We start from the raw sequence: 8,362 nt of genomic DNA on the forward strand, positions 1-8,362 counted from the left end.
TACCACAGCACATTCTTGCCAAAAATAGCAATTCAAATATTAAGTGTCCCAACATTCCTTTTTGTGTGTGCTTTTAGTAAGTACTACAGCTTCTGTTTCAATGTAGGACCCTAATATAACCTTCTTAAATACACTTAAACTGCTGGTTACACTGAGCACATATAGAAACCACTGTATACGTATATCAACTGAAGTGACAATCATAGAAACAACCACAAGCACAGAGAACTCACCTGACTCAGGTTGCTGCCTGGCCCACAGGGATTAAAAGTTATCTTCTGTTGGGAATGGATCCTAGTCTATGAAACATGTCATAACTACAGAGATTTGTTTTCAAAGATTATGTCTTAGAAGCAAAGAAATGCAACATGAATATTTATGATAGGCTAGGACTTAGCACTTAGTGGCTAAGTGCTATACATATTTTCTTTATTTAAATCTTATAACAGTGCTAGGATATTTGAATTATTTTTTTCCATCGCTACATTGCAAATGGGAAAATTGAGGACCATGGAGGTGAATAAACTTGCCTAAGGACATAGAGCTTGCTAGCTGAAGAATGAAAAATTGAATGTAAGTCAGCTTGATGAAAGTGCTGCTGTTCTCTGTTACTGTGCTAAATATCTTCTGAGGCTGAGTGGAGTGAATGAAGCCAAAGCTTCTAAGAGTTTGTGCTGCCACTTGGACACTTGTTTATCATTATTCTGGATTTTATATTTTCTCAAAGCATCCTCTACTATACGACTAATAGTACACTTTCACTGTATACTCAAAGAATAAATAAATGCTGTTTTTGTCTCTTCTGAATATGGCCAAAATTGTGTTTTAAGAAAACACACCTTTTAGAAGAAATTACTTTTATAAGAATATATGTAAAAATGCTGAAAGTAGCTAGACAAAGAATGTAGGTTGAATGAAGGAAAAACTATGTTAATCTCCATGACAACACATGCATTTCCAGAGGCCAAAGCCACATGTGGTAGAAGAGCCTTCTCATTTACTTCTTTGAGCTCACATGAAAGGTGAAAGGTGGAGTGTCAACTCCTTTCAAATTATGAATCTTGGTATTGAGATGAGCATGAGAATAATACTCATTTGTCTATCTCAGCCAAGCACCCACCAATCACTTGGGCCTAGGCATGTAACTATAAATAAATGACAGCTTACAATGATTCTGTGTTTGCTGTTTGTAATGTATCTTTTATTTCCAGTGAATTGAACAGACAGTGTCTGTTCTGACACATGTACTTACCAGATTGCTTTGGGAGGCACACCATGAGACATGTAATTCCCTGTTCCTCTGTGAAAGATAAACTAAAACACTTACATGTATGCAATATCAATCAATTTGGCTTTTCTTTCTCTTTTTTCTTTTTTTAAAAAAATTATTATTTTTTTGTTTTTCGAGATAAGGGTTCTCTGTATAACAGTTCTAGCTGCCCTGGAACTCACCTTTGAAGACCATGCTGGCCTCCAACTCACAGAAATCCACCTGCTTTTGCCTCCTGAGTGTTGGGATTAAAGTTATGTGCCACCACCTGGCTCAAGTTGGCTTTTTTTTTTTTTTTTTTTTTGTTTTTGTTTTTGTTTTTTGTTTTTCGAGACAGGGTTTCTCTGTGTAGTTTTGCGCCTTTCCTGGAACTCACTTGGTAGCCCAGGCTGGCCTCGAACTCACAAAGATCCGCCTGCCTCTGCCTCCCGAGTGCTGGGATTAAAGGCGTGCGCCACCACCGCCCGGTCTCAAGTTGGCTTTTTTTATGTTCTTCTGTAGAACCAATGAATCATAGAATCTTATGGCTAGACAGCTTCTTAGGCATATTCCAACACTCAGGAATATTCTCAGTCACATCACTAGCAAGCAGCTATTCATGTCAGTTTGAATTCCCGAAGTGATGTGTCAGAAGTAGTTTATTTCATCACTGGGAATGTTAATCTCTGAGCTAACCTTTACATCTTGTGTGCATTTTTTAGCTTTGGTGCTATTCTCTAAAGATGCAGATTGTGTCACATTTGCTTGCTATGGTATATTCGTATCATACACAGCAGTGAACTTTTCTGTCTGTTTTAACTTACCCTACCTACTGTCCCTCAGGCAATGGAATGAATGAACCAAGAATAAATATCATTCCCACTTCCTCCAGGGCAAAGACTCCCCCCGAGGACTGAGATCATCCTGGTAGACTCAGTCCAGGCAGGTCCAGTCTCCTCCTCCCAGGCTGAGCCAAGCATCCCTGCATAAGCCCCAGGTTTCAAACAGCCAACTCATGCATTGAGCACAGGCCCCAGTCCCACTGCCTGGATGTCTCCCAAACAGATCAAGCCAATCAACTGTCTCACCTATTCAGAGGGCCTGATCCAGTTGGGGGTCCCTCAGCCTTTGGTTCACAGTTCATGTGTTTCCATTCGTTTGGCTATTTGTCCATGTGCTTTATCCATCCTTGGTCTCAACAATTCTTGCTCATATAAACCCTCCTCTTTCTCGCCAGTTGGACTCCCGGAGCTCTACCCGGGGCCTAGCCGTGGATCTCTGCATCCAGTTCCCTCAGTCATTGGATGGGGTTTCTAGCACGACAATTAGGGTGTTTGGCCATTTTTTGAGACAAGGTGCCATGTAGCCAAAGCTGGTCTGGCCTTGAACTTGCTGTGTAACCAGTTCCTAACTTTCCTGCCCTCATCTTCCATGTACTGGGATTACAGGAGTGCGTCATCAGGTTAGGCTGTGTCTTTGCATTACTACAGCGAGCATAAGTCTACTTTCAAGCCACTTGGACACAACATGAAACTTGTTGGTTGTGGCCATCACACATACTCGTGTCTCCTGACTTGCATACATATGGTGACTCAAATTAGTCAGTCTATCTTTTCCCAAGGCAGAACAGGAGCATATTAAATTATATTTATTCTTAGAGGCCGTACTCTTGGGAACTTTAATATATTTTGCATGCCACCTTAGCTTAAATATTTTGAATATTTAACTCTACCACGCTAACTTGAGCTGAGGCATTCACTGATGCACGTAGATTTACCTACCATTAGAAGACTGGAAAACCATACTCTTTACCTTTGACATGGTGTTCATCAAGCTGCATTTGGCTAGCATTGTTGCTCTGACTGTGTTTTTATTTTATTTTATTCTTTATGTGTGGACCAACTCTCAATCTTCTGACTCTGGACTGGCTGGCATATTCAAGTTAATGCCCTAGGAAGTTAACTGCCATAACTAATTCACACATGAGCAGCTTCTTGCCTATTTCAGTCTCTAATGTCCTTTATGTTGTTAAGATTAAACTCTCAGAAAAAAAAAAAAAAGATTAAACTCTCAGAAGCTAATCTATTTTTGTCAATCACTTTGTTTTAACTGTATTTTCTCCTATATTGTGTGCATAGGAACAAGCCAGGAGACTTAAGAATAAATTAATAATTAAGACTTATGCTCTAGCACAAGGTTGGCAAGAATATGATATGTACTAATATATTATGGCTGTGACACAGATCACAAATTTTCTTTCTTTCTCAACAAGAGATGTTGAGGGAATGCATCCATCCATTAATCTCACCACCTACTCATCTGTGTGTGTTCATTGTTTAATCAAGCATGCATAAAACTCTTATCATATCTCAGGCAGTGGTCTAGGCATTGAATAAAGTACAGTAGCATGAACTTGAGTTTAAAAAAGGAAACAAGACAATGTATATAATCCCTTGCTGCCTCCAAAGCTCTAATCAAACAGAAGAAAGGTAAGAAAATCTCTTCTATAGTCTTCAATTTCAAATTTTCTGTTAGTAACACTAATTTGGTGAAAGTGTAGCACTTAAAATAATTCAAATTAATTGCCATTCCTATACATGGTTCGTCTTTTAGTCTATTATCAAATTACTATAACCTTTGATTTTCAGATTTTCATGGTTAGTGGATGGAAAAATTAAAATAAAATACTGAAATTAAATAAGAGTCATAGAATCTAGAATGAGCTGCTAAGTTTTTATTCATATTATTCAGTGTTGAACTGTAATCATGTACTAAGTACATGTGTACTCAAGCAGCCTGTTCAGCACTCATAACAGTTATGCAAGGTCATAACACAGGAAATGAACTTCATATAACAGGAAATGACAAATGCTTAAAAGAGCACAGAGTCAAAGGTAGAATAGCTGGATTTGAATGGAGGCTTGTTCTGTCTGAGTTGTAAGGCCCCCTCCCCAGTTCACTGGAGTGTCATTACCTCAGTTACATGCCCCCTTTGCTCTACAGGCAATTAATCAGAGAAATAGTTTTCCTCCTTGCCAACAGACTGGAAAGGCCCAGTTCCATCTGTCCATGGCTATTTACCCTGCTATATTAGTTCCTCCCTGCTTTTTTATTGGCTCTTAAAATGCTACATATTTTTCAACTGAGAATGATGGCGCCAACATATGGTTTCAATTGAATGAGTCTAATATATCAATATGAACAAAGAAGAAAAATAAAAACTTAAACAACCTCTTTACTTTTGTAAATATCTTTTAATAAAAATCTACAATGTGAAAAGTCTGGTACTAAGTTGAGACAAATTTATATTTGTTTACTTTTACCTCTCTGTTCATTATGCCTAAGTGTCAGAAACAGTCAGACACAGCTTTCATTCAGCTGCTTTTATGAGTTCTGAAGTTTGAGGCACTATTTACAGAACTCAGACTATAGATTACATTGTCTGCCTATGGCCTTGAGGTGGATCAGGAGTTGCCAGGTTGCTTTAGTTCTTTATCCCTGAAAGACTGGAGGGATTTAACACACTACTCTGTTTTCACTGAAAGATTCTTACTTCTACAAAGTCTTGCCTTTGGCTTGAGAGTGAAGGAATTTTTATTAGATTGTATTTATCCTCACCCAAAGCAGTTTGGTAAAACCTGGTGTGGTATGTCAGAAGCAATGACTGAGGTAGGTTGTGGGAGAATTCTAAGTCTTCAAGAAAATTTGGTTCAGAGTAGAGAAGCCTCTGGTATATCAATTGCTGCCATAACATGAAGTAATCATAGTTCTTTTGTATATATTATTATGTTTGTGCTTTCATAATAGATGCTTTGAGTTAGATACTATAAATCACATTTCCATACACAGGTGTGAGGTTCTTATTGTAAGGAAGCTTTGTGTTGCTTTTAGTTCAGATAGTTAATGTCAACACAGACCACTCATACACATGACAGTGTCTTGCTTCATTTTGAGATCAGATTCCATGAAATTAATTGTTAGGTGTTCTTTAGCTGTCAGTCTCTCTCAACAGCATGTTTATAGGCATCTTTCTTTTATTTTGGTTAGTACTTTAGATGTTGAGAAAAACTGTTATGAACAAAATCAGTTTTCTTTTGACTGTTTTCTTTGTAGATTATCTTGTTCTCACATTCTTCAAGATCGTGCAAGCTGAGTCCATCATCTCACATTTGATCATGAATGATCTATCACTTCTATTCCAATGAAGATAAGACAATTCTGAATTGTGCATTTCCTTGTTTTCTTGTGTACAAGTGCGAAAATGAAGAAGCCAAAGATTATGGATCTGCAAGGCAGAAGTACCTGGAATACTGGTAAACCACTAGAAGAAAGCAAGAAGAGGAAATCAGATACTCTTGAGACTGAGCTATGAATAGTGTATAAATTCCTCACTGTCATCGAGGTATCAGGGTTTATTGTTACATTATATTATTGAAAAATTTATTAGAGTAGATTAATGATACATAATGAACATCATTATGACATTTTATACATTATAATGTAATCATTAGCAAACTTTTTTTCTTCTTTTTTTCTGAGACAGGGTTTCTCTGTTTAGTTTTGGAGTCTGTCCTGGAACTTACTCTGTAGACCAGGCTGGTGTTGAACTCACAGAAATCCACCTGCCTCTGCCTCCAAGTGCTGGGATTAAAGGCATGCACCACCACTGCCCAGTGGCAAACTTTTTCTGTAAAGAGTAAAATAGTAACTATTTTAGACTTTTAAAGAGTCAAGAGATAAAACTAATGATATTATGGGTACTTATAACAACATAGAAGATGAAAGTTCCTTAATTTTAGAGATTAAATAAAAGATGTAGTAATAATATATAATGATATAAAACTTACCATGTAATAGTGTACCCTTTGTAATACAGATCCACTAAAGAGAAAAATGAAATGAAGATATAATACTATTTAATTTTAATTTAAAAATAGAATTTACAGTCTACAAAATCAGTTGCAAAATTTCTTTGGCAGTGTCAACCTGGTCCAATTTTGATGTTATGTATTAAAATATTTTCTCACTGACAATGTTTTTTCACATAGATTTTGGCTGAATGTTAGTATTAAACCATGTTCGAATGATTTTATGAGACCTGTTCACTGATTAGAAGGATTTGTAGAATTCAATTAGATTCATCTCTTTTAACTTATATAAAAATTTATAATTCTTCTTTCTATGTATTTGTGTCAGAGGACAACCTACAAGAGTTGGTTACCTTCTTCAACTGTATTGCCGTATTGGTCCCAAGATTTAACTCAGGTTGTCAGGCGTGGTAGCAAGTGTCTTTATCTACTGAGCTGTCTGGTTAGCTCTCCCAGAAGTATCCCCAAGTCACTGCTTTAGTATAACATTATTGTAGTGGGTAGCCATTCCAGCTTTGATCTGGAAGTTCCAACCCCCATTGAGGCTTCGGTAAATGTCACGCCTGCAAGGCAGAGCCAAGAGAGGACCTCCGAAGACCTGAGATCTGGATGCACTGCTTCTCTTGGATTTTAGACCCTGGAAGCTAGAGGTAGATCGAACAGAGTTCTCCAGAGAACACTGCCGGACTGCACTACATCTTCCCGAGGCCCTGTAGCCTATCCCTTCATTTGTGAGTTACCCCACAAAATAAACCTCCCTTTTAACTATGTGGAGTGGTCTTAATAATTTCACCAATACATTATATTGAAGATTAATTATCTAAAATTGGATATTAGGTAGATTTTTATTAGTACAATTGAAATATGTACATTTTTAACATACTTATATTGCAGATGAACAAAGTATCTGGAAGTTGAATGAATTCAGTTTTGTGTGGGAATGAAGATCTGATACTTGATTTTAATGTCACAAAAATGTATAAAACCGTTTAATGTTAGTTTGATCCAAATATTGTCACTGAAAAGCCTTAATTTCACTATAAATATTTCAAATGGACATTGTTTTGCCTTTATAATTTTAGTTGAATTCATTAATAAACATTACCAAATTTGTGGCAAGTGTTAATTCTCAAAGTTCTGCATTTTTTGTTATTACTGAATAGGGATGGTTCTTTTCATTAAAAAAAAAAAAAAAAAAAAAAGTCCAGAATAGGATGTGTGCACAAAGAAACAGAAAAAAAAAAAATCTTTAAGTAGCTTACTTCCATGAGACAGCATTAGTTAGCATTCTTAAGAGCAATTCACAGATTCAATCTGTTAACATTATAAAACTGGCAATGATTAAGTCCACAGGAAGAAATAAACTCTATTGATTCTACTGGGACAATGTCACTTTGGATTACTTATAAGCTGCCAAGTTTCTATTGATAAACAATGAAATGAAGAATGACAGGCTAAAGAAAACCTTGTACTGTGAAATCAACACTGTGAATTTGCTCAACTGAATCTTTTTTTTCCGGATGCATCTAGGGTATTCTGAACTGTCTAACTGGATTTGAAACTATTGTTGCCTGACACACAGACACTCAAAGACAAGGCTTCGGTCACTTTAGACCCTTCAAGAAGGACAGATAAGCAGCATTGATGACATATCTAATTGGTGACTCACTCAAGGAAACAGTTAAGTCATATTGTTCTCAATGTCTTCAGCGATTTGAGCAATTTGGGGATGCGATCATGCATTCAGCACATAACTAACTCATCATAAACAATTTTTTGTTTGTTTAGTCAATTAAAAAGACAACCACTTTGAAACTTCCTTTAATGTTAGCTTGATCTCTGTTTTTCAATATTTTTTCTGTGAGGAAATTCCTGTCATGAGCTATCAGTTTTAAGCTTAATTTTTGACAATGAGTTGGGAATATTGTCATACATATTAATCAGGTAATCTCATTACAAATTGTACTCTACAGCTATACTGTAGAACACTTTGCTATATAATTTGATAACAACATAATTTATATTCTAGTGTACCTTAAAAACACTAAATCCAAAATCTACCTTTATCTGTGGGAATAAGCATATGAATTTGAAATGGAATTAGATATTATACCAATGTAGGAAGGTGGCAATGGGAGGTTCTCCTCTAGATAGAGTCAATGACCTTGCCAGCCATGGGTAGTTGGCTAAGTATTTAGTATCAGGCATGAATAATTTCCTACTGAGTGAGCCTTAAGTCCAATTT

Source organism: Peromyscus maniculatus, chromosome 4 (assembly GCF_049852395.1).
Source record: "Peromyscus maniculatus bairdii isolate BWxNUB_F1_BW_parent chromosome 4, HU_Pman_BW_mat_3.1, whole genome shotgun sequence".
Taxonomy (NCBI): Eukaryota; Metazoa; Chordata; class Mammalia; order Rodentia; family Cricetidae; genus Peromyscus; species Peromyscus maniculatus.